The sequence below is a fragment of the Cnephaeus nilssonii genome, assembly GCF_951640355.1.
Source record: "Cnephaeus nilssonii genome assembly, chromosome: 1".
NCBI classification, from domain to species: Eukaryota; Metazoa; Chordata; class Mammalia; order Chiroptera; family Vespertilionidae; genus Cnephaeus; species Cnephaeus nilssonii.
The window spans coordinates 70,027,549-70,041,639 of NC_137072.1; the positions used below are offsets into that span (position 1 = coordinate 70,027,549).

General features: G+C 42.2%; 1 protein-coding gene across 7 annotated transcripts in view; it reads right to left on the bottom strand.

The window, feature by feature from the left end:
- Positions 1 to 14,091, bottom strand: part of SHROOM3 (shroom family member 3) — a 159,760-nt gene that overhangs the window by 77,357 nt on the left and 68,312 nt on the right. Inside the window, exon 2 of one of the 7 annotated variants that reach the window (XM_079769567.1) lies at positions 6,822 to 6,947. The exons of the other annotated variants lie outside the window; for them this stretch is intronic. The gene's annotated coding sequence lies outside the window, so the exon portion shown is untranslated. The remainder of the gene's footprint in view (positions 1 to 6,821; positions 6,948 to 14,091) is intronic. 7 annotated transcript variants of the gene reach the window in all.

Here is a 14,091-nt window from a genome sequence, read left to right on the forward strand (position 1 = left end):
TAGAAATTAGTCTATAATTACTCTTACCAATTTTGTGTGTCATTCTTTCTATTATTTTAAATAAATAAGTTTTTAATGTGAAAATTATAACTATTTGAAACATAAGTGTCTTTGATAAATAATAATAATATAATAATGATAATAATACAATAATAATAGCAACCCACTCTTGCCACAGTTACACAATAAATTCCCTGGTTCATCTCTACTCTTCTTCTGGATGTTGACATCTTAGAAAAACTATGTCAATATCTGCTGAATATTGAAAATCAGTTCTAGGGACTGCTTAATGATCAATATAAACAACTCAAAACCAAAAAAGGATACACTTGAAACATGGATGTTGCTTTAGAGAGAAAATATTAGGAAGAATGTATAGTGTGCTTCCTTTTTAAGTGGGTATTTGGTTTTAATGTGAACATTACATAACTTCTAACGTAATATTCACTTTAATAAGTATTTTAACTTTTTGAACAGCTCACAGCAAAATGTAAAAGATAAGTGAACAACCATACTAGTAAATAAAATGTTAAAGCAAATTTAAAGTAAGGAAAGACGTTTAAGATCATGCCAAACCTGAGAAATAATTTATTTCATGAAGTGGTGATTGTAACATAAAGGGGGAAAACACTATAATTTCATTTTTTTCAGGGTAAGGCTTTACTTAACATCATCAATAGGTTTTGTGACTTTAAGCAAAACAACATTTAACAAAACCGATTTGACTGTAGGCTTATTGATATAAACAAGAATTAAGTTCCTATAGCATCTCATTAAAGATATAACAAATTGACATTATTTGAGGACCTGATGCATTTAGTCTTTTCAACCACCTTTTATCCTCCATCACAGTCCTTTCCCATAAATAGCCCAGCGAGCCCCAGGTCCTCTGAGCTAACGCCTTCCTCACCCTCTCTCCTTATTAAAAGCATTTGCTGCTGCTGGCAACTGACTCATATTGACAAGAGCACCTCTATGTTTTTTTTCTATTGTTCTTTGTAGCCCCAGGATTAAGTTCCCAGGTAAAGGCCTTTAGGCAACGTGGCTGTTATCCAGAAATCTACTTGGAATCTTACAGAGGTCAGAACCCAAGGGAAAGAGGGCAGGACTAGGTGGGTGAAAGTTCACTCACTCCCTAGGCCACTGTACAGGTGAGTACAGCTCTCAATCGCAGTGCAGATGGCCCTGTGGGCCAGGTTTAGCAGCCTGCCTCAAAACTTTATCAGACTAACAGAAGCAAAAAGGAAGAAGAAAACAACAACAAAACTAGCAGAAGGAAACTCCAAGGGATAGCTTCAGAGGGTGAAGGCAGTCAACAAGCTTTTGTCCACATGGAAGCATAGGAGACAAAGGACAAGTTCCGTGCTGTGGGCGTCAGTGATATTTGTTATCTGAGGGATTTATGTAATGGGGAATAAAAAAGCTTTCAGACGAAAATTTAATAGAAGGATGTGAAATTCCAGAAGTTATCAGATTTATAAAACACAGGCATCTTGGTCTAGAAGGTAAATAAAAAATCGTAGGGCGTCTAGCAGGACCTCGTCAGCCATGGAAACCAGCTTCACAGAAGAAGCCTACAGGAAGCACGTCGAAGATGACATGAAATCCATCGAAGGGAAACGTGAAGAACAGAGACCAGAAAACGTAAAGCCTTTTCTGACCGGGGCTGCAGAACAGACCAAGCACATCTCTGCCAATTTCAAAAAACGGCCACTTCTTTATCGGAGGCAACGTGAGTCCGGATGGCGTGGTTGCTCTGCCGGACCCCCGTGAGGACAGTGTGACCCCACAGATGATTCTCTTTAAGGGTGGTTCAGAAATGGAAAAATGTTAACAAATTTGGCAATTTGACCTATCACCTGTCATCATAACTGGCTGCTGTTTTGCATCCACACACCAGGACAGGACAAATGGGACGGATGTGATCCTGAGCTCCTCATTTATTTGAACCTTGATTTATTTGGAGCGGAGGCATTGTTTTTAAGAAGAAACATGTCATGTAGGCTGTCTAAAAATCAAATGCATTTAAACTAAAAAAAAAAAATAAAAATCATGGGGGCTGCATTGGCTGATAACAACTGTCGGCAGGTCTGATCGCTGTCCCTGTATGCAGGGGAGCCCCACTTGTTATTGCTGTGTCACCAATGACATTACACCTTTTTTTTCCATAGGAATTAATTTCTATGGTTAAAATAATCTGACACTATAATGTAAAGAGTTCAATGCTGGACATGATTTAGCTAATACCACTAAACTTTCAATACCACTTATATTTTCGTTGACAGAATATTATTCAGGAAGTTTCAGAATAGCTTAAGATAAGAAAACTTTCCCATTGGCCTTTTTTACCCCTCCTCCTCCTCTTTCTTTAACGCACCTTGACCCATTTCAATTCAAACACCACCTACTGGGCACCTGCTAAGTGCCAGGTTTTAGGGCTATCAAGATGGAGTGGAACCTAGCCCCAACTTCAAGGAGTGCAAGATTTAACTCAGAATCTCAGACATCTAAAGAAGTGATTTCAATACCATGTGATAAGGAAAGTAGAGTGTGGTTGGTGGTCAAGAGCTTGCTACCTGTGTACAATGTTAACTGATTTCACTATGCCTCAGTTTTTCCTCTGTAAAATAAGGATAATTATAACTCCCATAGATTTTTTACAGAGATTATATGAGCTATTCATTGTGTGTGTGTGTGTGTGTGTGTGTGTGTGTGTGTGTGTGTATGTGTGTCTGGAGGGCAGGAGTAATAGTTAGATATTAGCTGTTCTTATTCTGTTGAATTTCCTCATACTCCTGTTTTTCCTCCTAATCTGTAACATTCATTGACCAAGGAAGGGATGACTCAGCAGAACACATATAACAAAGGAATTCAGGCATAAGACTTAAGATCTGGAAGAAAACTCAATTAGAACTAGTTTTTCTCCCCAACAGACATAACAGTTTTCCAGGGCTAATGAAGGACAAGGAGAGGCAGAGGAGGGAAGAGAAGGGGCTTTAGAAGCTGGAGCCATTCTGAGTCCCACATGGGGCCAGATGGGGGCTCCAGATAGGCTTAGGGATTTGAAAGCAGAAGGTATGTGAGCACGACACCATGCAAGAGTCCAGAGAGCTGGCTCAGCCCCAGAGTTGCTAGGAACCCAGCATAGAGTAGGAGTCAAAGAAATGTCTGTGTGGTGCACCTAGGCAGGAGAGAGCCTCCCACTTGCCACCAACCCTCCCAGCCCAGAGGGTCCCGGAGAGGCAGGATGTATCTGGTAAAGCCATGCGGTCCCAGGTGCCTGATGGGCTGAGGCGCTGCAGACTCAACTAGCCCAGCTCAGATGGTGACTAAACACCAGCATGGGGAGATGGCAACATGGAGACCAATGGTGCAACTTCCCCCAGCCTGCCTACAACACACACACACACACACACACACACACACAAACACCCTAGACTCTGCCTAAACTTCTCAGCTCAGCTGCAACCCTAGGAGCTGGAGGAGATGCTGAACTGGCTGATAGTAAGTTTCTGTCTCCTGGCTGAATGAGGTCTTAAAATATAAACTGTCGATTTTTTTAAAAGAAACAGTTACATTTCTTTTTAAAAAAATATATTTTATTGATCTTTTATAGAGAGGAAGGGGGAGGGATAGAGAGCCAAAAACATCAGGTGAGAGAGAAACATCAAGCAGCTGCCTCCCGCACACCCACTACTGGGGATGTGCCCACAACCAAGGTATATGGCCTTGACTGGAATCGAACCTGGGACCCTTCAGCCCATAGGCCGATGCTCTATCCACTGAGCCAAACCGGTCAGGGCAAAACAGTTACATTTCTTTCATAATTGTTTTTGTGGCTCACAGTTTGTACCCACCAAACAGGTAAAACGCTCAGCACTGTGCTGAGCACATGGTAGCTATTTTAATTTTATTTTTGTTCTATGTACTGGTAGCAAACAGAAGAGGAAATATTTATGTCCAGGAAGGGAATAGAGAAGATGTTTGGGAGAAGTCTTGAAGGATGAACATGAGCTTACTGGGGTTAAGAGGAGGGGGGTTGGGAAGGTCGGGCAGAAAGTTTGAAGGTCCTGAAGCATAAAAAAATCCCAGGCCAATTGTGGAGCTGCAAGTACCATGGCCAGTGCCCAGGCAGGTGGCAAACGAAGTAGATGGAGGCAGGTGAAGGTAGGACGCCTTTTGGACCACCTTCGGGATTTAGGCTGTATCTTGCAGGTGGTGAGGAATCATTAGAAGTTTACACCCGTGCCGGGATCAGATCTGTGCCTTCAGGAATTCACACTGATGGCATGTGAAGATGGATTGAATGGGAAGTGCTGGGCTCACTGATGTTGACCGCATGCCTAATGTGGAATCTCACTCCTGTTGAGAGTGCGGTCCCTGGGAGCACAGTGCTTAGATCCTGGTCACAGAAACTACTATGTGACCTTGGGCTGGTCACGAACCTTCTCCAGCAGCTTGCTCAACTGTAAAATGACTAAAAATGGACCTGTGTTTCAGATGTCATACTTTATATGAAGCACTTAGGATGATGCCTGTTATAAAGTAAGTGCTTATTGAATTTTAGCTCTTATTAATTAGACTGCACTTAAAATCACTATGAACTCTGTGTGGGAGAGAATGATGATTATGTCAGAAAATTATAGTAAATTCTTCAACTCATGGTATTCTTTTAAATCTTGGTCTCACTGAGCAAAATTTCAGGTAAGAAAATCCACTTTGTAAATTCACTTTGTAAAAGGTTCAGGTCAAGCTTCAGTTCAAACCACTCAACCACACCTGTTTAAAAGTGACTGTAGCTGTGTGTGCTGGGGAGAGTGATTTTCCTTTTTAACCCTGAACCTCAGAACAGGGCTGGTGTGAACTCCCAACAGCTGCCACCTCCTATCAGTGGCAGCAACCTTCTGGAAGAAGGTGAAGTGCACTTGGTATGTGAAGGTCATTTGACTCTTGGAAAAAAGACATGTGATCTAGGTGACAATGAGTACTGACAGCCAGAATCCTGAAAGGTAAAACTCTACAAGTGACAGGTCCTTAACAGCATGAGTTCAACTGGAGTGTACTCAAATACTGGCCCGTCCTTGTCATGGGGGAGAATGTGCACGGGGAAAGTGGGGAGACGGTGTGGGCGAGGGCAGACAGGGTGGGCCAGCCAGCATTCCCAGCCCAACCTGTGCCTGAGCATCAGTGTGACCATTATTTTCTATTAGTGGAAGTATTTTAATTAATGGTGTCCAAGAAGTGTAAAAATTGATAATTGAAATATTTTCTGGGACATAGTCCAATATGTTCTGATGGAAGCTGTAATCCCTTTTTTTCTTCTTTCTAGAAGAATATTCATATGTGTCTGAAGATACAGATGAAGATAAACAAGAATTTGGGGGAGGAGTGAGGTATAGAGATGGAATTCAGTGCAATTCCTGCCATTGATCTGCAACTTGTATTTTAACAAAAATTGCTTTCCTGAAAGCCCGCGTGAGGATTGGGTGGGAAGAGAGAAGAGCCATTGAAACTGTGCTGGAGAGAAGAGATTAAAGGAGAGAAGTCTGGGGAGAGCAGACCTGGCATGGACACACCTGTTTGCCTGGAGGGTGTTAAAGTCAACTTGAGGTGTGTGAATCTAATCACATGTGCCACATATGGAGAGAGCAGATCTGGAAATGGATGGGTTATAAATGGACATACAAATTGAACAAATGATTTACCTGTAGAAATCTGCCTTAATGACTACACAAGCACCAGGTTATTCCACTGTTTACAAAGCTATGACCTACTTGTTGTAAAGACCTGCTTCCCTTACCAAGATAATTCATCGAAGACACCAATAATTTCTTCATAACAAGACACAGCATCCACAAAACCAAAATTACTTCTTTTGCTAGAGCTCATTGATTTGGCACTTCTGGTCTTTGCATCGTATCGGCATTTTAGCCTTTCGAAAAGGACATCTTATTAATTGTATCCACAACATCAAGACACCTATTCCATTGGCTAGGTTTCTTCCTAAGACTCTGTTATATGAAGTCTTGACTCCATATAAATATTTAAAATATTTAAATGGCATTAACGTTATCCCACAGTGCTTTAAGAACAGCCCAAGGTGTTACAGAGGTATAACTTCAAGAAATAAAAACAAGACAAGTTGCCAGGGTCCAACTAATGGGTATTTTTGAAATGTAAATGAGTTACTTCGATGATTAACTGCTACTGAGGCTTAGACAATAGGATATTTAATGTCTACATATTTTTTCAAAAGGAGTTAAATCCTATTTGGTGCTTTGGGCTTAAAAAACACACACCTTACCTTCATTTGTAAACCTAATTTTGAAAATAAATTTTCCACTAGCTAGTTGGCAGCTTCATTGGTCTTAAGTATTAGCTCCTCTGGCTCTCAGAAGAATAGCTGGGAAATTAAAGGTAGCTCCTGTTTACTTTTTGGCAGTCTCACTTTATTGACTTAAAGCAGCCAATTCCTCTCCCCTTATCCTTTCAAAACCACAAACAATTTGCTTTTAAAAAAGATTCTGGCCACCAAGTATCTTGACAATAGTTATTTTTTTAGGATCTCTTTGATTTGCCTGAAGTTACACAGTTATATTTTATACTCTTAACAGGTAGATTCAAGCACTGATACATTTTTTTCTTTACCTTTTTTCAGCTTATTTGCTTTTAAGCACAACCTTCTCCCAGTAGTTGTTTAGGAAACTGTTCTATGCTAAGCCGGATGTCAGTGTTATTCCGCATACTTTAGCGCTCTTACCTAGGAACCAGGAGATAAGATGGGAGAGAAAATTTATTTTTAAACTTCTTGTAACCAGTACCTTTGGGAGATGTCCAAAGAATGCTTGTATTAGCCAAAGGCAAGAAGACAGCAGGACCCTGGGCAGATTGTGCAGGCTTCTGGCTGTCGTGTCTGGGTAGTAGACCAGGAAGAGCTGAGCCACAGCCTATCAGGAATAACAGCCGCCATTTATTTTGTGCCTAGTATTTGTCCTATGCCACGTCTTGGGCTTTACATACTTTATTTCGAATGTTTACAATAACGCTTCAAGGTACCTATGAGCAGTCCCATTTTATTTGGAGAGAAAACGAAGCTCAGATTTTAAGTAACTTGCTAAGCTCCAACAGTAAAAAAGGGGCAGAATGAAGAATTAAAAAGATCTGCCCGACTCCAGAGCTCATGCCTTGTTCTTAAGCCACCCTGACTGACCACGATAACACTGCAGGTTACACTACTTTAGTAAGAAGACTCGCTTTTGTTGACTCCTAGAGGGGGAAGGAAACTGGACACATCCGCTCTGTAGGCAAAGACTTACTTCATTGCCATTCAGAGAAAGCTACTTACAAATCCATTTTGCCTCATCAATCTAATGGAGGATGAGCAAAGCCCCAGATGTCCCCAGAATGGTCTTTCCCCCCAGTAAGTGGCAAGTTCAGATAGATAGATAGATATAGATATAGATGATTTCAGAGAGGAAGGGAGAGGGAGAGACAGAGAGAAATGTCAATGATGAGAGAGAATCATTGAATGGCCACCTCCCGCATGCCACACACAGGGGATCAAGCCTGCAACATGGGCATGTGCCCTGATGGGGAATTGGACAATGACCTCCAGGTTCATAGGTCGACACACAACTGTGGAGCCATGCCAGCCGGGCTATATTTTTTACTCTTAAAAATTGTGCCTTTTCCCCAATGAAGGGCCCTTAACTTTACCTGATTCCATCCCTCTTACCTCAGCTATAAGGGAGAGAATTTCTCTCGCTACCTTTAGTGAGTCCAATATTTACCATTAATAAGCACGCCCTGGTTTCCCTCCTGGGTACTTTACTCACATGTTGCTTTGTCTGGGTTGAGATTCCTTCCTCAACCCCAATCTCTACTAAGGAAATTCTAGCCCTTCTCCTCGGACCTGAAAAATGTATTCCTTTAACATGTATTCCATTCTCAAGGAAACTTCTCTGATCCTTAACCAAAAGCAATTTCTCTCTCCTCTGAATTCTCAAAAATACATTATTCGATCATCCACTCTAGCCCTTATCAAATTTTACCTTAAATAGAGCTGTTGGTGCCATTAAAATGGAAACCTCCCCTCCTAGACTAAAAGTGTTTCAGGAACAGGGACCACGCCCCCTTCACCTCTGATGCCCATGTGCAGAGCACATGTCAGTACTGACTCAGTTAATGCTCTTTGACGATTATGCACTAACCCATCATCTCATGGTTTGAGTCCAGGTGGTTCTTGTCTCTCTTTGTTTATGTAAGTCCCAATCTTTCAAGACCTTCCCCCAGTTGCGTTATTTCTCCCCCCCAAATTTACGAACTAAATTTTGGTGCTTATTGTATATGGCTTTAAAGGATTATTTGTTCTGTTATTGGTATGCCCTGTATTCCCTATAGAGCTACTCCTGGGTGAATGTCTGGATGATGTTATTATCATCCCTGTTATTAATGACAACTTCATTTATTGAATGCTGTGCCTCAGGCACTCTGCTGAGTGCTTCATTTCCTTTATTCTACCCCTTACAGAACTTTAGGGTCTCTTGACTTTGATCCTCAGCCTGTCTCAGCCCTCAGCCTTCTTTGCTGTAATATACTCCAGGTTTTTGACACCTGGATGGTAAGATCCCAGAGTGCAGGGAGCACATCTTTAGTACTCATCTGGGAACCTACAGTGTCTAGTGCAGTGGTCGGCAAACTGCGGCTCGCGAGCCACATGCGGCTCTTTGGCCCCTTGAGTTTTTGGCAAAGGCCAGCTTAGGAGTACCCTAATTAAGTTAATAACAATGTACCTACCTATATAGTTTAAGTTTAAAAAATTTGGCTCTCAAAAGAAATTTCAATCGTTGTACTGTTGTTGATATTTGGCTCTGTTGACTAATGAGTTTGCCGACCACTGGTCTAGTGCAATCATGGTAGAGAATAGATCTCTAATAAATGTTCCACCAGCGCTTTGGAACTGCCGAGTTCACAAAACAAAAAATGCTTTAAAACCTGTTTTTAGAAATATCAGTGGTAATCGAGTATTACTAATTATCAAGCAAGAACCCTTCCCCAATCAGTATTGGAACTGCCAGATTAAGAATTCTGCTATTTTTCTTGTAAATCTAGCATGAGATCTCCACTCTTCATTAAATGAATGTGTTTTGGGCAACAGAATGGAAAGCCTGTGTTAAGCATCTTTACTCTTAGCTTTCCTCCCACTCTCTGCCTGTACCCAACCTTGTTTATCTCTGGTCTCTATTCCTATGTGTGTCTGAAGGGAGCATTGGTCTCCCCTTCACGCACTGGAATGAAAGGATCTGATGGGAACTTAAAAGCTCCCCCACAGGAAACTGTCTGAGCCCGTGATTTACATCCCTGGTTTTCTTATTAACTAACTGCCAGGCTTCAGAAAACTGGAGCCAACCCAAGTGGGGACCCTGGCAGCTGGTGTGAAACGTGAGACCAGAGACCAGTGTGTCACAGTGGCAGGAGTGGGGGCAATGGGGAGGCCGGGCGGGTAGGAGGAAATGGCTTCTGGAAGTTTGATGGGAGAGGAGGATAGTTCTATGTGGCTAGAGGGGAACTCTCCTTTGATCCCCATGTAAGGGGAGAGTCAGAGAGGCCAGGCTGCTAGAGGTTCAAGGACAGGATTTGTTTCCCCCTTCACTTATCTTAGAATGCACAGGAGAGAGCGGAAGATAAGTAACATAGAGAACAGTGGTCTTGGAAAACAGGTATCTTTTATCTCATATAAAAAACACGTTTTTGACTTCCCACCATATGAGATAATGAGGACATTCTACAGAACCAGAAGAGTTCATCTTTTCCATTTTAATTTACAAACAACAGTAAAGGGGGGCGGGGACTGGGAAGCTGTTCAGTGGGCATACAGTTTCAGTGCTACAAGAAGAAAAAGTCTGGAGAATTCTTACACAATAATGTGAATATACTTAACACTACCGAACTGTCACTTTATAAAGGTCAAGATGGTAAATATTATGTTATGTGCTTTTTTTAAAACCACAATTAAAAATGTGAAAAACTTAAAACATTAAAAAACAAATAAGGAAGAGAAAAGAAAAAGAGAGTATGGCCAAATACCTTCTGAAGAGGAAAATACATTACTATTCCTTTGGCTATTATTTCATCCCCTCTCCTCCCTTTTTTTTCTCTTAGCAAGCTGCCTTACTAGTTACATATAAATATCTTAATATCTTTTCTCTTTATGTGGCCAAAAGGGGGAAAAAGAAAAAGATGTAAGAGTTTGCAGAAGGAGAAAGGAAAAGTGTGAGTCTTCCGCTCTTTCTGAACCACTGGCCAATAGAATATTTTAAAAATGGCTTATCTAGTGGATAATGGCAAAAGATGCTTTTGAAGTCCAAACAACAGACTCTAGTAAGTCCTTACTACTTGATTCCAAATCAAAAGTCTGATAGTCGTAGAGCTAACAGTTGAGGACAGTTGTGCCAACAGGCAAAACAAGGAACTTAAGAACCCCAACCCAATTCCCTTCCCAATTCTTCCTATCCCTAACCCCATCCCATTTTTTTCTTCCGTATCCACGCAGGAGGCTAAGCTGTTTGTATGGATGGACTGGTTTTAGGGGAGGGACTGTTTTTCAATGTGGCCTGGTTTAGAGTGTTTTCTTTTGGAGATGGGTGTTTGTTGATCAAAGCGACAAACAACAAATGTTGTTTTAATTCATGCTGCCTTGAGTTCTGCAAATTTAAGGGGAAGGCTTTTTTATTAGAGGCAATGAGGCAGAATCCTCTTAATGGCAAGGGTATTTTCTCACCAAATTAAAGCCCATGTGTGCTTAAAAAAATAATGAAATAAAAGTAGCTTTTCTTCGGGGAGCAAATAAATTTTAAAGCAGGAAACTTCCCACACAGTTTGCGCTCACTAAGCTCATCAGTACAGGCAGGGGAGGGAGGTAAACAGGGCATTTTCTTTCCTTTGTCCCTAACTTGAAAAAAACAACACAGAATAATTTACAGTCAGGAGAATCTGATCAAAACATTTAAGACATGTGACTGCTGAAACAATAATCTTAAATGCCAACAGTAGGGATAGATTGCTTTTTCTGTTTTATTTCTCTCTGAATATATATTACCTTAGTTTGTTTTAGCCAAAGGAGCTCAGCTTGGTATGAATATCACTTCATTAATATTAGCCCCATGTATGCAATTAGACCAGAGAATCTTACTCTGCTTATTTTTAAAAGAGGGATAAGTCATCTTGACTTTTTCACTGTATCCTTAAGGGAAGTAGTGCAATAGAGCTCCTATTTCTCAGGTCAGCTCTCTGAAAAACACTCTTTCTCTTAAGCGCAGAGGCCATGGCATCACATAAATAATACCTCAATGCCAACTAAACCTGTCTCCCTCCAGATGTTTCTTTCTGGGTGTTTCTTCATCCAGCATGCGTGTTTTATTGAGCAACTACTACGCCTTGGGCTCGGTGTGATGGAATCTGTCTGACAGGCTGGAGTAGGGCATCCTAATCCAGAACGGACAAACTATTGGGAGGGTTCTAAACCGAGGTCTAGAGGTTGAATGGGAGTTGGCTGGGTAAAAAGAATGGAGGGAAGGGAGCCCCACAAGACCCAGGAATGAGAAGAAGCTAGCAGGACTGAAAGGGAGTGCACAGGAGGAAGTGGCTAAGGGGGCGGACACAGCGTGGACACATGCGGATCTGGTCAGGTCCTGGTTCGGAACTGGAAGCTTGTCCAAAGGCAATGGGAAGGCATTGGGAGATTTTAGGCAGAGGGACAGGGTCAGATTTGTGTTCTCCAAGGATCGCTTTGCCATTTGTACTGAGTGAGGCCAGAATTCTCTCCAGCTTTAAGAGACACCGGGTATCACTGGACTTTTCTTAAACTCTAGACATACAATGCAGCAAATTGCTCTTTCTTTTCTATTTTAGGATTTCAGCAATACCACCTTATATCCATCAACACTTAAGCCCCAAAGTCTCTCATAAAATTCGTTCTTTTCCTGATAATCTGTAGGGTCCTGAAAGTGACCCCGTTCTGTTTGGCTTTGTAATCTAAGTGGCTGGTGGGAACTTCCTAATGCACTGAAAGTTTTCTGTCATATGTCAGGGCAGGCAGCTCTGCGCTGACACAGTGGAATTGCCCGGGCAGCACTTATCAGGCCGAAGTTATGACACGGGGTCAGGATGTCTCACCTGATGGCGGGGAGAAAGATTAGATAGACACCAGCAAACAGAAGAGAGAGGTTTAAAGGCAGGGGCAAGCCCTGTCCCCTCTGCTAACTTGCATCTCTCTCTCAAACACATCACCGCTCTCCTCATAGGAACAGAGCAGGCAGCTCATGGAAAATACCAGAGCAGGGTAATGTTTTCACTCTCCCAGGCTCATGAGAGACTGATAAGAATTGCCAGGGATTAAGTTAATAAAGTCAGAAAGCTTAAATAGTCGTAAACATCAGCAAACACCATTTCAATCATAAACGATGTGGCAAAAAGCAGCCACGTCCACAGAAGAGTCCAGCACCCCTGGCAAGGACCCCGCCCTCACAACTGCTGGGGAAGGAAGCCATCTGGGCCTTCACAGCACTCTCCCTCCTCAGAATGGCCACCTCTTCTGTGGGCTCCAAGCTCTGGGCCCAGGGTGCGGAGGGAATGCCACAGCTTCCTGGAATGCCCTCCCAGGTGCCCCACCCTCAACTGGTATGGAAGGTGGGACAAGAAATTAAACACAGGATATCAACGGCAGAAAGATAGGAGATCAATAAAAAAACAAAACCCATGGGTCCCAGCCAGGCCACACGGCACGAGTAAGTGCCTCCCTTGCAGACTTGAGGTGGTTCCACTAATATGAGGCCAAAGGGCAGAGGCTCATTTTTCCTCAAGGCGCTTGAGGTGCTGCTATATAGGCAACAGTGCTGCCCCCTGTTCCTGGATGGCACTGGCATCCCAGCTGACCCTTGACCCCTCTTTGAGGGGAGATCCTTCTTTCCAAGTCGACGATTCTCACTCCAGGCTGCACCTCTGAACCACCTGGAAAGCTTTGAAAACCAGAGGCTCAGGACCAATCTCTCTCCCCCCCCCCCCCACCCCCGCAAACTGAGTCAGACTATTGGGAATGATGCCAGGCATTGTTATCTTTAAAGACTGATGTGCAACTAAGGTTGAGATTCACAGCTGTCAGTCAACTAGGGATTCTAGCTGCAGAAACTCAAGAAGAATTATTATTCATCAACAACTTACTGCATACATTTCTTAAGGCTATACAGAGGTTTCCTCCAAAGAAATACAACTTAAAGAAGCTGTATTAGTTAGCTAGGGCTGCCATAACCAAATCCCACAAATTGGGTGACTTTGAACAACAGAAATTAATTTTCTCAAAATTCTGGAAGCTGGAAGTTCAAGATCAAGATGTCAAGAGTTTTGGTTTCTCCTGAGGCCTCTCTCTTTAGCTTGCAGATGGCCATCTTTTCACTGTGTCCCCCTGTGGTCTTTCCTCTGTGCCTCTTTGTATGTCCAATTTTTTTCTTCTTATAAGGACACTACTGACATTGAACTAGGGCCCACCCTAAAGGTCTCATTTTAACTTAGACACATCTTCTCCAAATACAATCACATGCTGAGGTACTTGAGGTTAAGACTTTAACCTATGAGTGTTTTTTTTGGGGGGGTGGGAGGGGAGGAGGCCATAATTGAGTTCATGACATAAATTCTTTAGATGAGAAGGTAGCTTTCCTAATAAACCCTTTGACTTCACAAATACCAAATGTTCTATTTATTTCAAGTCAGAGTTTCTGATTAAGTAAGCTAGCCCATTAGAAAAAGAGTCCTTTTTGAAATTACATGAATGCTGGGCACCCACATGGTAACTGAGTATGGGCCTACAGAGAAAATGCTCTTTTAAATGGCCAGAATTAATTCCAGGAAATAGCTCCCTATTTTGAAAATCGGTCGCATTATCTCCAATTGCTAGGAAACGAGGGCCAAACATATTTGGTATGTATAGCCCAGATAAGAAAGTGTTTGAACAGGCAGAAAAAGTGTCTCCAGTGGCAGCTGGGGGAAGGCAGGTGTCACGATGCAAATTGCTATGGAAATCAAGAAGGTAAATGGTTG